Here is a 27,125-nt window from a genome sequence, read left to right as displayed (position 1 = left end):
AATCATAAAAATAAATTGAGAATTAAAGATCATATTACTGTTGTTAATTCTGTTCTTTTCTCTAGTCAGGAGCTTATGGTTGTGAAGTTGGTGTTTATACATATTATGTCATTGAAAAACAAAATATTGTGGTATTGAAAAGCAAGAAGCGTTGTTATAATGTAAGGTGTTTGGTTTGTCATAGTGTATACAAAGTGAAAATTAAAAAGTTTGAATGTTTGCATTTTGCCGTCACATTCCATTTCCAACTCAAAAATCTTCAGTAAGATGAATTTATGGTTGAAACAGAAATAGTTATTTCATTTGTCAAGCAGAAGGTCTTTAGTTTCATTTTAGCGTTGTTTTCCACACAGATTAGTCATAATTACTCCCACGTAGGAATACATGAGGGACTAATTTTTGATTACCCACATCTTGGGATCAATAAGATGGATCATCTCCATTAATGAACTTAATTTATAACTTCTGACCCCTCTATTTCCTGGCCAAAACTAATGGTTATCCACTAAGTAACCCTTGAGATTTTGTGTTTTTCAGAGACAAACTGGTTTAATACATGAAACAGTTTTTGGTATACCAAACTCCTTAATGAAACATAGATCATGTTAGTTATAAAAAAAAACATATATTTATTAGTCACACATTCGTTACACATAGTCAAAGAGCAATAAAAGGTTCCAGAATAAATTTGCCGAATTTTGTTGTGACCATGTAGATTGTACAGCGAGGGACACTTCTAAATGGTACACCTTAGCCGTAAATCTCCATATGGCTCTACCATTTAGAAGTGTCCCCCGCTGTACAAGCACTGTTACAAATTGAGAGAGAAAAAATTAATTTTGACTATTAAAGTTATCGTATTTTACTGTCTACAATACTGTCCCATGTATAATACGCACCCAAGTTCTGAGGTCAAATTTTACGAAAAGTTTACGATGTTAATTTCTTTTGAAATTTAAAACTTAATTATATTTTTTAAAAATCGTCCTTTTTAGTACCATAACGGATCTTTAAAACCAAATTACAATTTTCATCGTTGTTGGTTTGTTTGTCCTTAATCGATACTTTCATTGCAATAATAAGCCTAACATATCCGATCATTATATTGGATTCTATTAGCGGTAATGAGTATAAGGATATCTTTATTGATTTCAGAAATAACAATTTAAACTCATAAACACACAAGAGTTTTAGAAACATTTATATAGATATGGAATTAGTATACTAGTGTTTAATGTGCATCTTTATGTATTTTTCAAAATACATAATGTTGGCAAAAAAGTGACCATTATGGCAAAATACGGTTAAGTTATAATAACCGCATAGTAACTTACTAGGTTAGAGTTTGTTCAGTCAATTACAAATTTGAAGTGAAGTCAGACACCTCCATTTTTAGAATAAAATTTCAGGCACAGCAATAAATCAATAAAGTTAATAAAACATTAGTTATCAATCATAATGTGCTGGAAACGACTTCATTTTTTTTATTTCTGAAAAATGTAAAATATATTATTTTATGTAGAACAAAACGCTTTTTAATATTCCAAAATGTTCGTGAATCCCAAAAATGGAACTGTCTGAGTTTTACATCACGATCCTCAATTGAAAAAAAAAAATGAATTTATACATTTAATTGTTTTAACTTAGCATTTGATCCAAATATTACAAGATAAAATTAATTCATACTTGCTTCAATGATTAATTAGAGAGAAAATAATAAAAGTTTAAATTAAAATGTAAGCACTTTACATTTTTTCTTTTTTTAAAAAAATATATTAAGGCTATAACCGAGAAAGGAATATGGAAATACGTAATCCTTTCTCTTACAGTGAGAAATGAATCAAGAGTTTGTCAGCTGTACGAGTATTTTGCAGACACGAATACAAAATTATTAAAATTTTCATGTAAACAATAATGCATTAAATCACTTAAATTTGCATTCATTACAAGATATTTAACACACACACACACACACACACACACACACACACACACACACACACACACACACACATATATATATATATATATATATATATATATATATATATATATATATATATATCAATGTCCAACTAGTGTGTACGTTATTGTTGTTTTATCAGAATATTTTAATGTAAATACTCCTTTTGTATGAATTAACATACTTTCTATCAGGACAACCAATATAAAGAAGAAGGAAAAACTAAGTATACCTAACACATAGACAGTATTTTTCTTCCCAAATTGCACCATCTTCTCATTCGTGTGAGAAGTGTAGTATCCATATTTACAACTTGATTATATCACAATCTGAAACAGTTCCAATGTAGATCGCATTTTCTCTTGTTTTATGAATAATGTAATACAGTTGTACATAAAAAGTAATTTTCAGACAATCCTATTATGCAGTTTCATTTTGTGTGTATTACTTTATTATCCTATTGTATGTAAATTTTAAAAAAAGTTAAGAATGAAAAACAAATATATATTTATATGATTACGTAGTCACACTAAAACCTACGTATTAAACGAATGGATTTTGTGATTTTATAAGAAATTCCTTCTGCTTGAATTTCCGTGATTGGTTCGTATTCTGGAGGCATGGTTAAGTGGTAGAGATTTTACCCTTGGTGTGAAAGGTTCCAGGTTCAATGCCGGGTCATATGAATTTGTTGTACTAGACAATACAATACCACTTGGTTTCTTCGAGTTCTCGGTTTCTGCCTTAAGAAACTAGTTGATATGGCTTTTTCATTTACTGAGATTATAGATCCGTCCCCTGAAAATCATTTTTAAGTAGACTTTTCAATAGTGGAAGAACGTTGAGGCATTCATAGAAGCAGTAGCATACTCAGCGGAAAAGTTCGAAGTTTTAAGCCTTTTCTTGAGCAAGATATTATGCAAAAATAAACATTTAGCATATTAAGATCTGAAATTACACTCACCACCCAAAACATTATGATCACCAGCTAATTTTAGAATGAAATCATTGGGCTGACGTGCGAGACACAGCAGAACCGCTTGCGAGACGGTGACAGGGATCTGACTCGATCAGTCAATGTGATGTTTGTGCGTAGAATGGGAAAGGTCGATGGTATAACAAACTTTGATAGAGGTCAAATTGTGATGACCAGACAGCAGGAAGTGAGCATCTCGGAAACAGCACTACTTATTGGCTCGTCAGCCACCGTGGTTAATATTCCAAAAATGGGAAAAGGGCGATTAAGACAGCACCAAACCACAAGAAGTGGGGTGACCATGCCTCATGAAAAAAGTGACGTCGTTGACTGTCGAAGTTATAGTGGCACACTAACAACAGATTTAACAGTGGACAAAACATGCGTGTGTCTAAGCACTCAGTTCACCGTACACTGTTAGATATGAGCCTCCCAGCTGACGTCCCATACGTGTATCAATATCTGACGCACGATATCGTTGATTACGACCGGAATGGGCAACATTACATGGTCGGATGAATCGCAATACTGTCTTCATCACATCAATGCCAGGGTAACAGCTGATCGAGAAGTGCATAATAGGATGATATGTCGGTGATGGTTCCATTATAATTTGGGGTATCTCCAGTTGATCATCCATGGGTCCAGTAATGTGTGTGGAGAGCATTATGCCGGTTTTTAGCTATCAGCAGGTCATTCCTGATTGACCCATATCCATTCACGTGGGACCACGCTTCCAGCTGACAATAGCATTTTTCAGGAGAACAACACTCTTTGTCACAAGGCCAGCGTTGTGCTGCAGTGGTTCGTGTTGCAATAGCAACCAAACTCTTCCAATCTTAATCTAATTGGACACCTTTCGGATGTCATTAAACGTCAGATCTTAATTTATCGCCCTCCTGTGTGAAGTCTATGTCCTATGTCTGTGGGTTTGGTGCGCCATGCTTCTAGCCACCTACCAAGGCATTATTGTTTTCATACCAAATCGCATTATTGCTGTCCTGTGAGGTAAAGATAGACATACGGTAGAAATTTTAGGTAGGAGTCATAATGTTTTAGCTGAACATCCTGTTACAGAACATCTTATGGAGCTTCTATGAATCTCCTATGAGGTGCTCCTTCTATCAAGTCGTAAGTACCTTACAAGACTATGAAAGCATTATGTTGCTAAAATTAATGGAACATTTCAATTACTTTCAAATTTACTTATATCTTTCTTACATTTTTGTTGTTTCTTATTTTATAATTAATGAGTTGTTTTCTATTATATAATCTCATACCAAAAAGAAGGGAGTAGATATATTAATATATTGTTTTAGTATTTTCGAAAATCGCACTCCTATGGGGGGAAAAGGGGTCAATTTTTACAATATTCAAATGCCTATTAGGTTTTCTATTTATGAAACTATTCTTCCCAAGCGAAGAAGGGGGCACTTCTGCTAGTATTAAGTATGCAAAAGAAAAACGTGATAGGAAATAATTAACTTAGTCTACTGTGAGCACTCACGAACTCTTTTGTTATTTCAGAGAGAAAGAGAAGATGTTTCGGAAAGTCTTATGCATCTTCTATGAATTTCCTATAAGGTGCTCCGATTATGAAGTCCTATGCACCTTATAAGAAGATGAAAGTGATATATTGCTAAAATCAATGGAAATTTTTAAATTTTATTTTCAAATTCGCTTGTGTTTTTCTTACATTTTTGTGGTTTTCTATTTTGTAATCAATAAGTGGTTATAATATAAGAAGTATTGCAGTTTTTGAAAAGAAAGAGGATTGAAAAAAAAACTCAATAGCCCTTCAGAAAACCAATTGTTTTTGTTTCATTACCTGCCATTTACATTCTAAAATTACAGTATATTTCTAGTTTCGGTGTTGTATTATGATTTTTTGCCTTAAATGGTTATGTTGCAATAATTACGAATATTTTGACATAGTAGTATAATGTCTACTCATTTGGTTTTGAGAAAGAAAAAGATATTTCATTTTGCCTAAACAGTTCCAGTTTCTCCTACATTAGCTATCAAATAAGTGTAAAAAATGAAGATTCCAATCCAATCACATTTCATTGATTTAGTTAAACTTGAAATTTTAATTATATGAACACAGAAAATATTACCTACACGAAGAATTGAAACATCAACTCATATATTCTGTCACATTATACAATTTTATGGTGAATTTTGATTTTTACACATATTATTGAGTCAGAAATGCTTTAAGCGTGGGGGGGGGGGGATATAACATTCTGATAATATTATCGTTTATCCCACAAAATATCATTCAACGAGCGAGAAGTTCGATCAAAAGATTATGAAATGTAGCTCATTTGTCACAAAACCTGTGCTATAATATCTATATTACAGGAAATGCAACTAGTTCGTTTGTAGTGAAACGTGTTTGACCCTGCAACACTGTATGACATCTCAAACTTAGGCCCTATGTACACATTTTGCTTGAGCGTGCTTCAAAATTAAGTACTTTTGTGATAAGATTATTCAGTTGTCCAGTAATAGTTTTCATCAATAAGAAATATAGGAGATTTACACGAGATAAAATTATCTTTTATCAGTTTAGAAATTAGAAATTGATTTTTTAAAATCAAATTTTACTACAGTGAATAAACATTGTAAGTTATGATATTCAAATATAGGTTATGATCTTCAAGACGCAGTTATGGTAGAAATTTAATTCGTAAATATATATTGTTTTACTATATTGCTAATCGCTATAGCAATAAGAAAAAAGGATACTCAAACATTTTTATTTTGCATGTAACGATGAGACAGATGTCAGAACGGGCTTAGGTCAAAACCCCCACAGCCAAAACTCCCACACTCAAGAAATGTCAAAACGCCCACACAATCGGTCATAACTCCCACACAAACGAACAAATCTCCCAAATGCACAAACGGTCATAACTCCCACAGCCAAACCCCCCACACTCAAGAAATGTCAAACCGCCCACACAATTGGTCATAACTCCCACACAAATGGACAAAACACCCACACATAGCAACGGTCACAGTCCCCACATATATAGACAAAACTCCCACACAAATGGACAAAATTCTCACACGCAGAAATTGTCACAACCGCCACACAAATGGACAAAACTCCCACACAATCGGACAAATCTCCCACACTTTAAAATGATCCTGGTTGCACGTCTTGTAAGTTTCACACGCTAAACAACAGATAAAATATATTTCTTATTGATAAAAACTATTGCTACAATGTTAAATGTGCAGAGACGTCATTTTGTCGGGTAATGGATCCACCATGTTATATGATTTCAATTTCCTCAATTTTGAAGTTTACACGTGTTTGCTATAGGCCTATGTATATATAAGCGACGCTCCAATCATTTATTAATATTCAGGAAAATAAATTTTAATAGGTATTATTAGAAGCCCCCGCTGGTGTAATGGCAAGTGCGCGCACCTTTAGACGGTCCCGGGATTGATTCTTCATGGGATAGCATTGAACGCATTGCAGTGGTTCGGATGTCATCTTAAATTGTAAGTCCAAGTATCATATAGCCTGTGCTAAACTTCAACAAGCAACAACGTGTATAATGGACACACAGTTTATACGAGCACAACAATTAACTAACACAGAATGTTTTAAGAACTACAACCTATAGTTTACTCATTATTATTAATTGATTTCCAAAAATACAGAAAATGACAATGAAAAATACTCTCTTACATATATATACATTGTATCCTACTGAAATATATGCTTGCTTATATTCGCACTTTATATGAGTTCATATGAGAAAATTACACAAAAGCGTGGGTAAAACTATATTTACTTTGTTCTTAAAATAACAAGTTCTTTCTTTACCTAACCATTATAAAGAAATATTTCCTAGGTGTGTATCTCATCTACACATCTAGAAAACAACTACGGTAGGTTATTAGAAGCATGAAAAAATTATGAAATATCACAAGTCCTTGAAACGGATAATTATTTGTTCTACAGAAAAAAAAAGAAAATCCGTAATAATTGTAATGGTATGTGGGAGGAAAATGTTTCAACAATCTTATCACTAGCGTTGAGACAAACAGTGTATTAATCTTTCTGGTGCCACTAGGACCATCACAAAAGTCGCCAGCAATTTTTCCTTATCAGAAATATTGAACATACTAAACAGGGAGACGTGTTGTGTGCATTTATTATTATTATTATTATTATTATTATTATTATTATTATTATTATTATTATTATTATTATTATTATTATTATTATTATTTGAGTTTGAGTTTGAGTTTAACGTTCCATAATTATGCACCGAGGCTAAGAAAGACGTATTATTATTATTATTATTATTATTATTATTATTATTATTATTATTATTATTATTATTATTATTATTATTATTATTATTATTATTATTATTAAGAAACAAATATATATTGTGTAAATTGTCCATTAATTTGGAATTTAGCGTCCCAATCAGTACCGAGGCTACATGGGAGGTGGACTCACAGCTTAACATAGGATTCAAACCACACAAGCCCCCAATAAATCGAACCCGGTTCTCCCACATCGGAAAAAAACTTTTTATCGCTTCAAACTAAGGGTACAAGAGTTACCTAATAAATTAATAGTTGTGTATAATAACTAATATATTAAGTAAGTTCTCGTCCCTTAGTTCAAAGCCATAAAACTAATGTTTACTGATATGACTTCCCTCACGAGCCGGGAATCTTAAATGACAGACTGCCATGTCTTATGAGCAGAGAAAATTACTCTCCTGTTCTTGTATGCCTAGATTTTTTTTAAAACTTAAGTATATCACCAGGGGTCGAAAAATCTCTTCTGATCTAGGCGCTATCATACAAACCCTATTTCACATATGGGTCCATGTTTTGGCCTTACATTATAAATTTTGATCTTACTGATATAAAATGCACAAATTTAACGTAGACTAGAGGCTATCCCTAAAAAATAACTGCGATTGAAGGCAATATGAGTTGTTTTGCAATGCATCAGTGTATATTTTATGCCCAAGTGCAAAGATGAAAGAAAGTATTCTTTCGAACGAGTCACACAAAAGAGAGAACAAATGTCCAACTCTATTTTATCATCACGTGTTCGAAAATAGATAGTAAAAAGTATATGGCACTTTTTTCATGAAGAAAAATAAAACTAAATATTTATATACTCTTAAGCGTTTCAAAGCTCAATATATCGAAACATCTATTTTTAACCCCCCCCCCAAAAAAAAAAAAAATCAGGGAAATTGTGAATAACTTATTTCACAGAGATAGCAAAATATTTTACCCCGTCTACAGAGTAGCATATCTTTAGCACTTTTTTTTTCTCATTCTACGCAAAACACTTCAGGCCTTTCGCAGAGTCGTTCTGACGCGTGATTAGTGCCATAGTAAAGAGTTCGACTAACATATGTTTCCTGCAGTAGTCAGGCCTTTAGTATGACGCTAATCATACGTCAAAACGACTGCATAAGGCCCTTCATATCTTCACACTAGTACTAATTTTGAACAAAACACGCTTCAAATTTAAAAGAAAAGTTTTTTTTTTCTTAAAGCATTCTTAGACTAATTATGTGTCCACATTCCATGATTAGTGTTCCCCGGTGCCCTGTGTATGTGTATCTTATTGTGTGTAAAAAAATTAGTGTTGCTCTCGAAACTAGACGAGATAATATAGAAGTCGCCAACAAAAATGAACATACCTCTTAGAGACGAAATTCCATCTTCACGATACTCTTGAGACAAGGCAGCCTGAAATTTAATCTCGTGTGGAACATTTATAAAAATCACGAAATTTACATTTAATACCAGAATTGAAAGCGCCTATTCCTACCATAATGTTTGTATGGTGGTCTGATAATAGAGGAATCGCTTCTGGTTCCAAGATTTATTCGTTCGATTCCAGAACATCTCATAAATTTGTGGTGGACAACATCATATTCATGACCATTTCTTTTCTCGTTCTAATTACATAGTTTCTTTCATATAATTCACTTTATTCACTCATTGATCATCTGTTTTAGTCTTCATGCCATATTTGTGGAATGTTAAGCTAAATATTCCAGTCACCTTCACTGCGATAAAGTAATAATGCAGTTTGTTGCTTTTAGCGTTTCTTTCAGACACACTTGTGGAGGACTGTCAAACCCTACAGAAGATGGCCAACCGTTCCCTCCCACGGAAGAAATGTAAATTAAATTACTATTACGCATAACTTTCATACAGGACACTTCTGTAGCGAATAGTGCACAACTGCATCTCCCTCACATTTTGAGGTTTTCTTGCTAACAAAATTTTCTGAAAGAAAGCCTAGTTGTATTTCCAAAATCAAGTTTCACTGTTCACAGATTGGAGATTGATAAAACTTAGTTGTGAGTAGAACACAGATGCTCACAGATGAGTTTTAGGGCTTTAGATGCACCTATAAGATTTGTTGAGATTGGCATATTTTTTTTTATAGAAAAGGACACACACTTTAAATGTACCATTATGATTCCTTTTAGAACGTAAGCTGAGGGAAAACTTATAATGATTAACAATTTAAAACAATTTTCATAGCAAAAATGCATTCTATTTTGGGGCCGCGGTGGCTGGGTGGTGCACTCACCTCTGGTGCGTGGGGTCTATAGTTCTTTTTCAGCTCGGGACCACGGTCGCTCAGTGGTAGATCGTCCACCTCAGGTACGTGGGGTTCCTGGTTCGATCTCAGCTTGCGCCAAATGAACCTTGTGGTGGACAAACACCATGTGCGAGGGTTTTCTCTGTGTTCTCCCGTTTCCTCCTACTTTATTAATTCCACCATCCCATTTATTTCTCATCACCGTCTCCTTTAGCCTAGCCGGCATAACCGTGAGACGTAAAACTGAAAGATGACCTGATGACCTGAAATTGTTCTTTATTAGACTGAGTTAACTAAGTCTTCCTTCAGTATACTAACGTCCAAAAAGCTAGATGTTAGACTCGTACTTTCACTCGCTATGGCGGCCTGATGCCATGGATTTTTCAAGCTCTGAATATTGGTGGGGACGTTGTAGGCCCAGTAGCAGAACTCTCACCTATTGGTGTACGGTCCATGGTTCGATCCTAGTTCCCTCCAAGTGGGCTTTGTGTGGATAACTACTTCTCCACTTCTTTCTTTCTTCATTCCATTATTTCATTTATTATCACCACGGTCTCTTTTAGCCTCAGAGCATAATCATAATAATATATAATGATATACTGACCAAGTGTCTTATCGTAATAATATAATAATATTATAATATACTGACAAAGTGTCTTATTTTATGACCAATTTAAAATTTTACTAAATTTCTGTATCTTGTAAGATATCTTTGCATATTAAGATTGCATACACCTGTTTTAGATAATAATAATATCCATCATCTGGGTATTTTTATTGCTAGAAATAATCTGATTTATTAATCTGAGTGAATGCGTAAAACATATATTACAATGTTTTGAATTTCAATCATATGTCATTAACGAAGTTTCATGAACGTATTCATGGTTTAAGTCTAGGATTTTGCACGTTGCATACAAAAAGACGGTGCACATTTTAAATATTATTATTCTTCTTTAAGTAGATCTAATAAACATAATAACTTTAAATTATATTGAATCTAAAACTATTTAATGTTGAACAAAATTAGTATTAACTGTACTGTACAAATTCATTGTGAAAGTGTTAGAAAAGTCACGCTCTTTGGCATAAATTCAAGCAAGCACAAAGTTACCTCTCGTGAAATGAAAATAATTTGATGCTTCAGCGCTAAACAATCTTCTTAATTCTAACTTTAAAATCTCCATTAATCTAGTGGCAACAATTTAGTGGATCAACTGCCTAAGTTATTGTAATCGAGGGTTTATTACGTGATGCGCTTGTTTGAATTAAGATCTAAATAAGTTAGGAATAAAGGAAAATGTAGGGAAACCACTTAATATTGACTGAGTCAGAAGGACATACGTAGCGTGTTTCGAATAATAAACGTAATTCCATGAAAGTCAATACATGCACTAACTTTCCTAGTTTCCTTTTATACGAATGCACATTGCACTTCAACAAGAAAGAAAAATATATGTAATCAAAATCCCGTGTCCATAAATAAACAATATCTGATATTTTCTGCCTGGTTTCTTTAATCCATATTTTTTCGTTCTACTCCCTTTTGCTCTGACATTTATAGCAGTAATCCAAGATTCCGGTTTATTTGCGCCACAAAATCTGTTACAGAAATGGTGTTAGTTCAGTCATGCAACTAAAAATTGAGGTAAGTAAAAGAAAAAGAAATGTATATATATAAACTTTTTTTTTTTTTTTTTTTTTTTGCAATTAACCGAAATGATGAGCTGTGTTAGGGGCTGATGACCCGTGCAGCCACGGAGAGACCGAAGTAAATAACTAACGTCTTGTCGACGAAAAAGAATTGGACTGGAAAAATTGTGGCTGTCCTTGGTGTGTTACGACCCGTGAAAATGTTCCTCAGCCAAGCTCAAGAAGCCAGAAAAAGAAAGAAGACGAAGACTTGGGTAATAGATGGATGGAGTCTGTGAATTACATGACGCTAGCACGTGAAAAGGTTTTCGCTTTCTTCACTTTCACTTATCTGCATTGAGAACAAAAGACCTCACTTTATTGCTACAAACAACGAGTAAACAGCTACAACATTCATATTCTTTATGAACAATACTGCTTCATTTTTTTCTACACTCTTCTTTCTGTGTATACAAGGTTGATAAAAAGTTGAGTGTTCCTTTTTGTATGTTGACTTTACTTTGTATAAATCTAAATATCCACTTGTTTTTATTTTGTAAAGAACAACATCGATATTATCTTACGCATCTCCATTACGAAGGCACGATAAGATATGAACTGCTATGTGGCACAGGTTGATCATATTGGGCGTCCTAAATAGTTTGTAGAACATTCATTCAGGTTACAATCAGTGAGACATATTTACGAAACACTCATAATACCTATCATCAATCATGATCACGAAATTTCTCTACTCTTGTCACCAGAAAAAAAAAATAATAATAATAAATAAATAAGGCTCACCCTACCTATAACGAATGAGCTATTTTTTCGGAAAATTATGATAAAAAAAAAACACCCTACCTACCACCTTTGGATTTTTTTTTAAGAAAAATAATTTATTACATAATATAGGATTGCCATACAATAATTTTGGAACATGAACTATTATCGCCTGAGTCTTTTCTTCCAGAAAAGACATAGTCCGAAAAATCTAACCCTGAACAGTAAACTATCCTTTGCGGATTTTTTCAAGAAAAATTATGTGTATCGACAATACTGTAATAGGCTTCTTCCTAAAATATTTAATTATAAGATGTGAACAAAATTATTCAATCCGTTTCTGACAGAACCGTTAGAGACAGAGAAAATATTCCAAGTGTAACATACCCCTTCTAGATACTTTCCAGAGAAATGACTTGCGCTAGTAAGAGCGCCGTTCTTCGCACGGGAATAGTAACATCTATCTATCTATCTATCTATCTATCTATCTATCTATCTATCTATCTATCTATCTATCTATCTATCTATCTATCTATCTATCTATCTATCTATCTATCTATGGATTATACAGGATGTTTCAGGGGAAAGAGCAATACTTCGGGAAATGTTAGCATGAGTGATTCCAAGAAAAAAAAGTTCCTATTCTCAGCGGTTTGAGAGCTACAGGTTGTGAACCATTTTTGACTTTATGTTCCTTATTACTCACCCTGTAGTTATTCTCTAGTCCAATCAGGGAAGACCAAAAATCGCTAATTATAAAAAATTAAATTGTGTAGTTTTGAAATTTGGTACAGTTGCAAGGGAGTCCCCTAAATAACACAATAAAAGATCTCAAGGGCGAGGTGTCGGCAGGCGGTGGAGAAAGGTTTAAAGGTAGGTTTTTCGAGTTTTTCTTAAATATCTCAAAAATTATGGGTCTATAAAGAAAAACATTTCAAGTACAAAATTAAACTACTGTAAAATTTCCTACGAAAATAGTCCTATAAATATTTCTTTCGTAGGATCAATAGTTTAGAACAGTAGTTCTCAAAGTGGGGTCCGCGAAACCTAAAAATTGAAATGTGGTGTAATAAAATGGAACTCACAGCTATTATGCAAGAGGTACTTTTTCAGTTACTAAAAAAAAATCAATCAGAAATTATATCTACGTTTGTAAATTTAAATGTTTTCATACTTTACTAAATTTCTGCCCTGTTAGTATGGAGAATTGTCCAAAAAGGCACTACAACATTTGATGCCTGCTCTTTGCAGTATTAAAACTTTAAAGCGAAATCTCCTTAATGTGGAATCGGACCTAAGATTGATGGCTACAAAACTTATTCCAGATTTCAATTAAGGAAAAACAAAAAGAATTTCATTCCTGATATTAGTGATCCCACATTTGAAAACGTTTATCAAGTGGATTTCGTTAAAAGATATTGATTTTCAGTCTTGAAAGTTACTGTATTTTCAATTGAAATTTCGTTCACTAGGAAACAATCATGTATCTTTAGAATAAATTACTTATTGCATTATTTTTCTTGATTTTTCTCTTGTCAGTTATAGTTCTAATTTTTATATAGAGGTAGTCAGTTTAATATGAGCAGGACGAAGCCTCATCACTGCGAAAGTAAAATACTGCTAATTTTACAGTAATTATGTGATATCTTCAAATAGATAAAAGATAATCGAAAAGTGGAACAAGACCTCCCTAGACAATATTATTTTGCGTGAGATACCGTTATCATGACTCATTTATCTGCTTTCGATTTCCAGCCATATTGAAAATCAGCATTTATTTTCGCGTTTCTAAATAACTACAAACGGAAAGCTAGTAGGTGACTCGTGATAACGGTACCTCATGCAAAATAACATCGTCTAGAGAGGTCTTGATCCATTTTTCGATCATTGTTTATCCATTTGAAGATATCATATAATTAATGTAAAATTAGCGGCATTTTAATTTCACAGTGATAGGGACTCTTAAACTCACACAGCGCACACATACCATGCGCAAGAGAAAAACAAGAAGGTTCGTACCATTGTTTGAAGTTTCATGAATTTGCAGAGAGGAGCCCAAGTTCGTTCCCTGCAGTTATTGTGAAATAAAAGACAATTTTACAGGTACTTAGAATAATAATAATAATAATAATAATAATAAAAAAAAATGTAGCTTTTTGGAGCTATAGTTAAATCAGGGTAATTGATAATAAGCTATTGTATCTATCCATTGTATATAATTTGGTACTGGATTTATAGTCAGTTCTGTCTAGGAACGCAACACCAATCTTCTGTTCACTTCTTTCCTATAAACAGAGTTGCCAATTACATGTTAAAATATCATTAGCAGTCGGTGAAATATGAGCTTTTGAATTCAGTTTAATATGGGCACACATATATATTTTTTTAAATAAAGTGATGAGAGAAATGGACATGATGAGCTTTTGCAAATGTTAAGTAAAGTAGATATTTCGTAATGACATAATTTGTAATAACATGGATGATATAAATTCTACAATCTTCAGGTTCATAACAGCAATGTATTTACCAAATTAGAATTTGCTGAAATGATCACGAAAGCATGGAATACTAATGCTGCTCTTGGAACAGGGGCGGATCCAGGGGGGGGCGATCGCCCCTCAGAAGAGGAAGCTTTCTTATTTTATATATATAAATACAACCCATCCCAAAGTTTGGAGCCCTTAAAAGTAGCAGTGACAATCCACCGCCTCCCCCAGAAGTCGGTCCTGGATCCGCCCCTGTCTTGGAATTGCTTCAAGTACCTTTAAAGCAACTGGACTGTGGCCAGTAGATGTACATACCATTCCTGGTTACGCTTATGTTGCAGATAATTATTCTCTCGATGTTTCTCAAGACACTTTAAGGTCATCAGTTGGTAATAATGATCCAACAAGCTCTTCTACAATACCTAATGTTGCTATAGTACACACGTCACTAACCAATACATCCACACGTCAAGAACCTGCCTGTTTCGCAAACATTGAACTTCAATCTGAACCATCAAGCGCCTCAGGAAACACTATCAACCAAGTTTCTCAAACACCGCAGTAAATTGTCAAATCACTTTTTCCTCTGCCTACTATTCAGAGCCAAAGCAACAGAAAAGGAAGACATAGAGGAAAAGCACGAGAACTTACATAAAGGCAATTGATAATACAGCTTCAGTCCAAAGACACTTCAAAAGGAAGACTTCCTGTAAAGGTGAACAAGCAGACATCCATACATAAATCTAAAGCAGAAGTGGGTAATAATAGTTTTATTAAAGAAAACGCCGAAAGAGGACAGACTCATTCCCACAGTGTAAGGAGAATGATAGTATTTGCCATATTTGTGAAGGAAAATTTAGTGAAGACTCCAAAAGGGAAGAATGGATCAAGTGTTATATATGTCACGACTGGTATCATGTCCTTTGTGTTAACGTCCAGTACTCTGAGTTCTTTCTTTGTGATTATTGTAGCAGATTTAATGCCTAGTTATCTACGTCAAAGCAATAGACAGGACTCTTGAAATGAACTGTGTTTTATGTGCATGTGCAACCATCGTTTGCTCGTTATTGTAATCATCTACGTTTTATATCTTCTTTTGTACTTTTTTTGTATCTGCTTTGTATTTTATGTGAAAATATTAAAAGAGAAATACTGATCATAAATGCCCTATGAAGTGCTCATATTATCCTTGTACTACAGAAAATATGAGCACTGCGAACCAATCTTACTAACCTGTTTATTACTCACGAACAAAAGTATGTATAACGTTGTACTTTTAGCGTTTGTAGACGAAAAATCAGGCTTTCTCTTGGTGATAATTTTTGTTTTCTGTGATAGATCATTTTTGAGATAGATTAGTATTTTCATTAACTATGCTCATATTCAACTGAGTTCCCCTATATCTAATACCATGTGAAATTTCAGATAGCATTGCAAAGGGGTCTGCAGATCACTTTCCGAATGAACAGGGGGTCCGCATCAGGGCCGTGCTGGGATACTCATGAGGGCGGTGGACAAGTCTACTAAAAGGGCGCCCATACAAACGGGAATGAATATATTATATATAGCTAATTTGTGGAAACCTCGATCGAAATCCTCTTTACTAGAGAAAAACTTTTTTGTTCCTTAATAACATTTCTGTCAAATAAAAGGAAGCTAAATATATCAACAACTTAATATAACTCTATGACCTATGGACACAGCAGGTTCAGTGCCGCGTTTACAAAAACTCTCCATTGATTTCTATCCTTAGTCAACTGGACCCAGTTTCTACTTTATATTCCAATCTCTGCGAGAACCATTTTAATATTGTCTTCACATCTGAGCCCGATCTTCCTAATTTTCATTTTCCTATTTTTGGTTTGCAGTTAGAACTTTCTAAATTCTTCCATTCTGGCTACATAACCTGCCCATTTCAGCCTCCTAGACTTGACAACCCTAACAATGTTTGGTGAACGTATAAATTATGCACTTCCTCATTATGAAGTTTCCGCCATTCCCCATTCTCGTTCCTTTTGGAGTCCGAATATTTCCAAGAATCTTGTTTTCAAGTACGTTCAGTCTGTTACTTTCCCTCAGAGGCAGTGACCATATTTCGCAACCATACAGCAGAACAGGTATGATTATCGTTTTATATTTTAAGCTGCAAATTCCTGAACAGAATTCGAGACAACAAAATATTTTTAACTGAATGATAATACAAAATCCCTGCATCGTAGTCATTATGGTCTTGGTTTGTTAATAATGATCTTAGATATTTGAAAGTATCCACTTTATCGAAAGTAAAATATTATTTGGTATTTTAACGCATCCATATAATGCAGTATTACGATCCCGACAAATTTCCATGTGTTTAGTTTTATCTGCATTTACTTCTAAGCCCATATCTCTGCAAGCGTTTATTAAGATTTCTGCATTCCTTTCTATTGTTCTCATCCCCTATTAAATTTACATCATCAGCATACGCCATAACCTGGTAAATACAATTCCGCTCTAGGACCTGATTGCTGTCTTTGATTTTCTATAGAGTGATCTCCAAAACAAAGTTAAATAAAAATGGCAACAACGCATCTCCTTGTTTCAGGCCATTCTCAAGGTGGAAGCTCTTACATTTTTCGATATTCCAAATTCTGTAAACATGTTGTAAATGTTTCCCTCCTATCCGAGTCTAAAGTCAATAACTGATGTGCCAGGATATTGTATTCCTATTTCTTTTCAAGTATTAGTCAAATGGTAAATATCTGGTCGATAGTTGATCAGTTTTACCTAAATTCGCTCTGATAATCTCCAATAAGTTCATCTGCGTATGGTGTCAATCTTACTAATAGAATGTTTAAGATGATTTATTGGATATTGACAGAAGAGAAATGTCTCAATAATTATTACGATCAGTTTTGTTAATTTTCTTCTGAACTGGAACAATGATTGATTCTTTTCAGTTTTGTGGTAATTCCTCCTTGTTCCAGACAAGAAGAATGAGTTTGTGTATCTCGCTCTACATTTTTTCCCTTCCAGCTAAGATTAAGTCAGACAGGATTTTGTCTACACCCGGAGATGTGTGTCTCTTTAATTTTTTAATAGCGATTTCTATTTCCGTCTAGTTAAGTTCTGGAATATACGTTTATGCTGTGTGCATTTCACATTCTCCACGAACATTAGTTTTTGGCTATGTGTTAAGCAAATTGTCAAAGAAATCTTTCCATCTATTTAAGATGCTATTCTGATTAGTAAGAACTGTTCCGTTGGCTTTCTTTAATATATAAGCACGAGGTTGAAATCCTTTCTTATGTTCGTTGATGCATTTATACATGTCCCGAATGTTTTTGTTTCTACTATTATCTTTAAGTTAATTAATTTTAGCGTTCAAAAATCGCGTTTCTTTGTTCTAAAAGTTTTGGAAGTTTTCCGACAGATGACAATGAAATTTTATGTAGTTATTTCGCTCGGATTTTGTAGCCAAAGCTGTTTCTTCTATTTTCTCTTCTCTACTACTTTAGTGCATTCCTGCTTGAACCATGGTAGGTTCCTATGTATTTCTGCGTTCCTCAATATTTCTTTTGCTGAAATGTTAATGTTATCTCTAACTCCAACCAAGTATCCCGAACATAGTGCACTCCGAACCTTCTAAAACCGAGAATCAATTCGACACTTCAATCTGGCTCTCCTCTAACATCTTTAAATTAAACCTCTCCGTTTTCAGATATTGAATATTTCCTTTATTCAACGATAGTCTCTCTCTTATTATCGCTGCTGCTAGGTGGTAATCAGTATCAGAATCAGCTCCTCTGAACGACCGAACATCAGTTGTGCTAGACTGTTTTCTTCTGTCTACTAAAACGTGATCAGTTTGATTATTTGTTTTTTTCATCTGATGAAGTCCAAGTCTATTTATGAATGTCACGATGTGGGAATTTTGTAATTTTCACGATAAGGTTTCTGGATGTTGCAAAGTTCACGAGTCTAATGCCGTTGTCACAACCTTCCTTATGTAGAAATGTATTCCCTATGATCGGTTTGAAAATACCCTCTCGTTCTACCTTCGCATTGGAACCGCCTAACAGAATTTTCATATGGTAATGATGGAGATGATCAAATACGCGTTCTATTCTTTCATAAAAAACTGTCTTTTTTTTTAAATCGTCGTACTTATTTTCTGTTGGGGCATGTGCATTTAAAACAATAATATTACACTACCGACCATTAAGAGAAGTAAAAGAAAATCTATCATTAACAAATTCAACCCATGTAATTCCTGATATTCGTTTGTGAACGGAAAGCCCTGTTTCTAGTTGGTAATTTTTAATTCGTTCTCCGTAAAACAACTATCTCATCGAACATCCTAATATCCCACTAGGTCCATCCTCTATTTCTAAACTCATTCGTTACAATTTTTAACGCGCCTGCCCTAAAGAGACTTCTTATATTCCATGCTCCAAATCTCATGTCGATTTTACTTTGCTGAGTTTGTGCCAAGTTATCAGTTCTAATCAGAGGATTCTGCGAATATATCTGAACAACCCTTCTTTTACAGTATGAGGTTGTTAGCCCTACATCAAATCCCCAAGCTCGAGGATCGCCCCTTGCCGTCTGTTCGCTATTGCTTATTCAGTATATTCGCAGCTAACCTCTACATCTAGAGGCCTTCTCCTCGATCCACAACCTGAGGACGCGCCATGTCGTGGTGACAGGAAGACCACATTTCACAGAAATTAATATAGCTATATTTTAGAAATCAATAGGTAGTGATTATCCGAATATTCCTTTAAAACGCACAGGAACAATCAATGTGCTTGGATATATGGATGCGTAATAAGACTGAAAGTTTCGCTGCGTAAAAATCGTAAATTAGAAACTAGTGTCAATGTAGTATTTCACGAATGCATCGTACGTTTGACTATCCGAACTATTCTTCATGTATCACATTGTTTTGTTTTACAGCTACATAACTTTATAATATTTTTGTAAGTGATTATACTCTTTACCTGTTCTCTGCCAATAGCAACTGTATGAATTTATAATACAAAACTGAAATGCAAAAGAATAAAATTTTAAAAAATATATATATAATCTGATATTTCGCAGGGCATCTTATGTAAAGGGCGCCTTGTATCCTTCACAGGTTCTTTACTAAGTCACTATTTGAATTTATTATACAAATCTAGTATACAGGATAACTAAAACCACATACCTATAATGTGATGTTTCTTAGGGCGCCTTATGTAAAGGGCGCACTGTACATTTCACGGTTTTTTTTACCAACAGTAACTATACGTATTCTTTGTACAGGACGGTGGTGTACGGAAGAGTAAATAAAATCGTTCATTTTGATGTGGTTTCGCAAGGGCGTCTAATGTAAAGGGCGCACTGCACCTTTCGCGGGTTATTTACCAATAAAACTGTTAAAATTTATTACTGAAAACTTGTAGCTTTCTTTATACTGTGATGTTTCGGAGGGCGTACCGGGACACGTCCCGGTGTCCCGGTGGGCCAGCACGGGCCTGGTCCGCATTATCGAAAAGTTTGAGAAACACTGGTTTAGAAGATAGAAGGGGATAAAAAGTAATATAAAGTTAAAGTAAAAAAGTAACTAAAAGTGTCCAGGTAATCTTCAGAAGAAACTCATATCTATAGTACAATGTGCAGAGGCAATTCAAAATTTAGTGCACTAATGTGTGGTTGCCGGCTGGGCTCCTGCCGCTTGTGACGAGTTACTTTCGTGTCACATTCTACATGTTTCTTTGTTCTCCTAACGCTCCGAACATGTGCAGACGTAGCCTGTGTATAGGTGTTTGTTATACTAGCAACTACACTGCCGAAAAGTAGAATATATTTTGTATTTTTATCTGAGTGTCTGTACAACAGATGGAAAAACTTTTTTAAAGTTTTACTTTCTAATGGTAAACTTTGTACGAGGAGCATGCCGAAAGTGTTTAGATACTAAAATTCAAATAGTGTTGCCGTACTGAAACGTATCACGTTTTAAAGGTATGCCCTGTAGTGATGAAAGATATATCAGCAAGGCTGCAGGTTTAATTGTTTGAAAATTAGAGGATTAGAAGTAGGTGTCCATAAGTATAGGTTAATTTAAGCCCGTCAGTTGGCAACAATGGAGCTCGATTTTTGTGCTCAATCTTTTACGATTTTAAGTTACGGCTTGTCACTACACTGCCAGAATAGTAAATCCGTTCTTTCCCGCGTGTCACTGTACTGACACAGGCGAAAGGTTTACTTTGACCCGCGAGCACACACATTTTTTTTTTTTTTTTAATGATGTGCCTTATTGTATGAAGAGATAGTCCATAGTGAAAGGAACCAAAAACGTTGGTTCTCAACCGGTGTGCTCGCGGGTCAAAGTAGACCTTTCGCCTGTATCAGTACAGTGACACGCGAGAAAGAACGGATTTACTATTCTGGCTGACAAGCCGTAAAATAAAGGTTAACGCCAGAACAGTGACGTTCGTTTAGAAAAGTGTTTCAGTGACTTTGTCCCTTCACGCACAGATTTTTATTTTCATTTATTTTTGTTTTGTTTTATTTTTTTGTGGAATTTCAACGCGGTCTGACAAATGATCCTCGCTCTGACCGCCCTAGCACCGCAATTACGGATGCAAGCAATTATACAGTTAGTTGATTGACGTATAGTGACAGCAGAATGGTGCGTTACTTATTGACTTTCAAGTCTTTGAAGCTTGTAGACAACGGCGCCGACTTTCCAAAATTTATGTGACTGCATACGCGAGATGTGTTATATGTTTTCAGGGGAGTATCGATATTGTTTGATTTATTTCCTTTTACTTAAAATCTTTTATGAACAGTGTCATAAAGGGATAGAGGTCTGCACGGGCTCGGGCCGAACCCGCCGGCCGGACTTGAGCCTACAAAACATATATCACTTCGTGCCCGGACCGGGCCGTAAATTTTTTAATATACAACCATATTTCTCGGATCTTTTCAGGCCTAACTTTGTAAATGTAGATGCTGTACAACGATATTTATTGGACGTTTGAATCGTTCTTTCTGGAGAACTTTTAAAGCAAAACTGTAAAATTAAACTTGTAATTGATGTAAATAAAGATACAATTTTTCGTAAGTTATGAAGTTTCTGTAATTCGGGCATATTTCTGGCCTATTTGATTATCACATGAGCTCGGGTCGGGCTCGGTTCTAAATGCTAAAACATATCTCGGACTTGGGCCCGGTCTCACATTATAAACTCACGGGCCGGGTCCAGGGTAAAAATTCCGGCCCGTAGAGACCTCTATAAAGAGCTGTGTTCGATTCTATTCATAATATAGTTAAATTTTTCATTGTGGGAACTGCCTTTGATTAGGCTAGACAGGCAAGAAGTGAGGAGTGTGTTGCTTGGTTCTCTTTGCACAAAGACACAAACACATTTGAAACAAACAATTATGTTTTAGAGGTTAGAAATTTTAACTTTCATCTCAAAATTTTAATTGCTTATTAATTTTTGATAATGGCAAGTTAGAAATATTTTTTTTTTTAAATTTTGTTTCTATCAAACTAAAAGTCTTGTGAGTGCGGCGCACCCACGTAGTCGGCGCGCATGCTTGTAGATCTGTCCATCGAAAGTCTCCACTGTCTCAATTTTTCTTAATTACCACAATGCGCAGCCACACACAACAGCAAAGACTTCGGAGTTTCTACTGCAAAGTGGAGTTCATATTCTAATGTACCTGACCTATTCTCCAGATTTAGCTCCGTGTTATTTTGCTTTCTTCCCAAAAGTCAAGAAAATGCTCCGAGGACGCTGCTTTCAAACAACTGAAGAGACTATCCTAGCGTATAAATTTAAAAAATATTTGACTCGTGAATTTTTAAGAAAGCAAAAGTGTATTGATGTTTATGGGGACTTATTTTGAGAAACTGTAAAAGGTTTTATGTAAATAAATAGATTTTTCAAGGTATCTAAAAACTTTCGGTATGCTCCTCGTAGCTACATGTGATGTCACATTTTTACTTTCGAGCAACGGTAGAAAAGAAGAAAGTATTGTGATCTTTAAAAAAATCGAATTCGAAATGTCAACGGATTTACGTGTTTTATGACCACTATAAGTCGAAAAAGTGATTTTTGGATGCCTGTCCGTCTGTTCGTCCATCCATCCACTCGTCTTAATGTAAATGTGGTCACTCGCCTAGATCGCCCGTTCAACGTATCCATAATAAATTTTAAACTTAAGGTTTTAAAATGATTATTCAAGGTGTTTTTTCTCCTACCTCTAAAATTAAGGGCACTTTTCTGAAGGGTGAAAATAGCGATTTTCTCGGGAACGGCTCTAGTGATTTTGTTCTTATTTCAAATATCAATATTTCATTACAAACCCTATACAGTGGTAAAAGTAATTTCTCTGAGAATCGGTGTTGTCCCACTTGCGACAATCCTATTAGCGACAGGAGCTGTTAACTGTCCTATGAGCGACCGATTCGATCTGTTGACTGCCCTATGAGTCACCGATTCGTTCATACTAAGATAATGGAAGAAGATAAGGTTCTCTCTTCTTTAACTTGTTTCATACTAACAAAATGTACTACGAAAAATTTCGCTCTACCTGAATTTAATACGTAAGAATGCTCTCATCACATGAACAATCTTTTATACGTTTTTCCTAATATTATGTTTTTGAATTAATTTCTATGAATACACTGACTGTATCAAGGGGGAAACTAACTAAATATTTAGAGGAGCTCCGCCTTTGTCTATGATTCTAATATAATTAAAAAATTCATGTTAAAATGATACGGAGCATAAGTTTAGATTGAATATGTTTATGGCATAAGAAGGAAATCAGAAAGAGGTAGGGGCGCCCGAAGAAAATTTTCTAGGGAGGGGCATCTCCATGGTTGCTGTATCACGTCTGGTATATCTGGTATTTAATATACGTGGTTTGCTATATTACGTATACATTTTCGTGAGCCAGGGGGCGATCCCTGCCTTCCCATCGGGCGTCCATGTAAAGAGGGTGTTCACCACTTGAGGGTATCAAAGAAATCTAAAAATACGGTGTATTCGAAGAAATTATTACACAAGTTGCAAATCGCTCGCTGGACTCAACAGTTCGTCAAGTTATAAGGGATTATTTCAGATTGCTATACAACAAGCTTTCATGTATAAGTCAAAACAAGGGAGAAAGGCAAATTAAGCAATTAGTTTACGTTTTAGTAGCTTACAATAGGGGGAAGGTATTTAAAGAGTTTGTTTACCTTTTTGGAGTGTTTAGAGTGAACTGCATTGTAATTGGTGGGATTGGTTGAGAATAGCCAATCAGATGTAAGGGATCTCAAAAGCTGTCTTTTATCATTGACATTTTTTTTTTCATTTTATTCACAGTGTCTTTGGAAGTCTAAAAAGTAGATAGTTGGCGAAACTGTTACAAGTTTTAGTTTTTGAAAATAAAATATATTACTGTGCTTAGTGAGTAATTAGATTTGAATCAAATTAAGTACAGAAAACAGAGCTTTTGAAGAAAGAGGATATTACAACTGGATTTTCAATAATTACATAGGAATATACTTTTCATGGAAATATCTCTGTTGTCTCGTTAAGTTCTTTGATATGTTTTGTCAAATCTAACTCAAAATTAAAGTAAGTTTTATTTGCATTCACAGTAGAGGAAAAATATATTTGACGAACAGTATCACTGGCACGCACATATTTCATACTAAGTTTCTTCGGGCGCTAATAACTCCAGAGGCAAACACATTTTACAAAATGGCATCATATTATCTTCCATCATCTCAATGTAAATGAATCGGTCGCTCATAGGACAGATAACAGTTCCTGTCGGTAATAGGACTGTCGTTTCTGGCACTAATTCAGAAAAATCTACGAGGACTGATTTATTCTTGAAGATGAGTTAATTTTTTTTTTTTTTTTTTTTTAATACTTGGGCGACTTTGTTCATACATCAGTATTTCATTAACAAGCTTACACTGAAGTACAAGTTACTTCTGTGAGAAAAATCTACGAGAAGTGATTTATTCTTAGGAGTGAGTTCTTTTGGACTATATTTATCAAAAATGACTCAAGCGATTTTGTTCATATTTCATAAATACACATTTTATTAATATCTCTAAAATGTTGGATAAATTACTTCTTACGAAAATATACACAAAGAGGAATTTATTTTTGGCGTGAGTTTATTTCGGGCAAAGTTTTTCGACAATACATTTTTTTCGTGTTTTATAAGAAAATGTTTCATTAAAGCTGCAGCATAACACGATTTAGTTTAAAGTATTGGAGTGAGAAAGTTTATTGTGGTGGCCCGTATCTTTTATTTAAACATTTTACATGTCTGAAAATGTATTATGTGAAATTTATAAGAGGATAATGTATTTAAATGAAATCATGTTATTCTATAAAAGTAATAATGGAAAGAATAAGCTTTTACACGATTGACATATATTTTAGTTCAATATTTTGAATTACTACATAAATATACATACACATTCATATTTCTATATACAGGATGATTCTTTATAGGGTTTACAACTTCAATCAGTTATAATTCTTTATTGGAACCACATACAGACTTAGTTTATATGTCATTATACTGCAAAACACTTCAAGTTTGACTCACGTAGTGAATAGTTGCGGAATTAACAACACGCGTCGCCACCGGTCAGTCATTGAAAATGGAGACTTTCACTGGTGCGGAAAGAGATAAGTGCGTGTTTTTGTTTGAAGAAACGAAGTCAGGAACGAGTGTACAGCGTAAGTTTCGCAAACAATACGGCAAGGAACCACCCAGCAGACCAACAGTGTACAAATGGCACCAGACATTTGTTGAAATAGGTTGTTCTGTGCGACACACAAAGGCTCCAGGGCGCTCACTCGTGACTGACGATAGTGGAAGCAGTTAGGGAGAGTTTTGTCCGCAGTCCTCGAACATCTGCACGACGTGTATCACAAGAGACTGGTATCCCTCAGACCATTGTTTGGCGTATATTGCGTAGACGTTTGTCCATGAAGCCATACAGACTGTCCTTGGTTCAAGCATTGAGTGAAGCGGATCAACATACCCGACACGAATTCTGTGTTACCATGTTGGATTGCATTAGTGATTCTTGAACAATGTGATATTCAGTCACAAATAAATTTTTCACCTTTCCGGTCGAGTCAACACACACAATTGTATATGGAGCACAGAAAATCCACATACGCAAATGGAGTTCGTTCGTGATAGCCCCAAAGTGAACGTGTTTTGCGCTGTTTCCAGAGCAAAGGTGTATGGACCATTCTTTTGCTAAGAGCACCATCGCCGGTATCGCCTATATTGATATGCTCCAGAACTTCCTTGTTCCACAGTTAGATGAAGACCACGATGGCCGCTTATGGTGAAAATAGACCCCGCCGCACTACCGGATAGACGTGGAAGAATTTCTTGATCAGCGTTTCACAGATAAGTGGATAGGTCGTAGTGGACCAATTGCCTGGCCGTCACGGTTTCCAGATTACACGCCACTTGACTTCTTTCTATAGGGGTTTGTGAAAGATAAGGTGTACACTCCTCCCCTACCTGATAATGTTAATGAACTGAAACATTACATCACAACAGCCATCGTAGATGTTACCCCCGAAATGCTGGCTATTGTTTGGCAGGAAATCGACTTTCGTTGACATGTGTCCAGGATGACCGCAGGTGCACACATTGAGCCATAATGGATTTGTCACAAAAAACTAGAAGAGTTTTTCTAGTATAATGACATGATATAAACCAACTCTGTATGTGGTTCTAATAAAGAATTATAACTGATTGAAGTTGTAAGCCCTATAAATACTCACCCTGTATGTGTATTTTGTTTTATAAACAAAAAAAAAAAAAAAAAAAACTCTAAATATTATGAAGTAGTCACACTTGTGTCCCTAAAGCTTTATAAGGAGATACACAACATTACGCAGTTCTATTAATGTTTCGTAATGGACAAACTAGTGTGCGTGCGTTTTCTCTACGTTCCCCTGCTTTCCTCACTTTCTTTCTTCCACCTTTTATTTCACTCTCGTAATCACTGTCTCCCTTAGCCTCGAAGCATAATCATGAGCAGGACCCGGATTTTTATGTGCTAAAAAACTGTAAAATATTTATTTTTTGTGCCAAAAACTGAAAAAAATATTTGATAAAATAAAAAAATATTTAACAAAAAAATAACAAGAAAAAGTATGGGAAAGTACCAAACATAAAAAAATAAATACTGGTACTCACCAATAGCTCCTGTTCATCAGTCGAAATTCCATGGGCATTGCAGTGAATAACTAACGTCTTTTCCAAATTGTTCATTGTAAAGCCATGACTATTGTCACGGAGTAATGCCTTATATTGAGAAAGGGACGTTCTACATCACACGATTTCAAAAGGCGTATTTGAAAGGGGGCATATCACGAATATTCACACCAACAACTTAACTTGTGTTTTGACCTTCTCATACTTCAGATATTATACACAGGGTTTTATAGCCAATGTTTTTCTCAAACAAATCTTTAATTCTTTTCCTTACCGCTTCAGTTTTGGAAGCAGAAAGAACATTTAGCTTTCTTTCAATGCAATCTACTTCTTTACTCGAAGTACTCAATAAATCTCCCGTAGTTTTTGGTTTCTTTATAGAGTGAGTCAAGAAACTGAAATTGGCCGACATGAAAGCCAAGTCACA

The sequence above is a fragment of the Thermobia domestica genome, chromosome 3, assembly GCF_964235325.1.
Source record: "Thermobia domestica chromosome 3, izTheDome1.hap1.1, whole genome shotgun sequence".
NCBI classification, from domain to species: Eukaryota; Metazoa; Arthropoda; class Insecta; order Zygentoma; family Lepismatidae; genus Thermobia; species Thermobia domestica.
Note: the sequence above shows the minus strand (reverse complement) of the source record.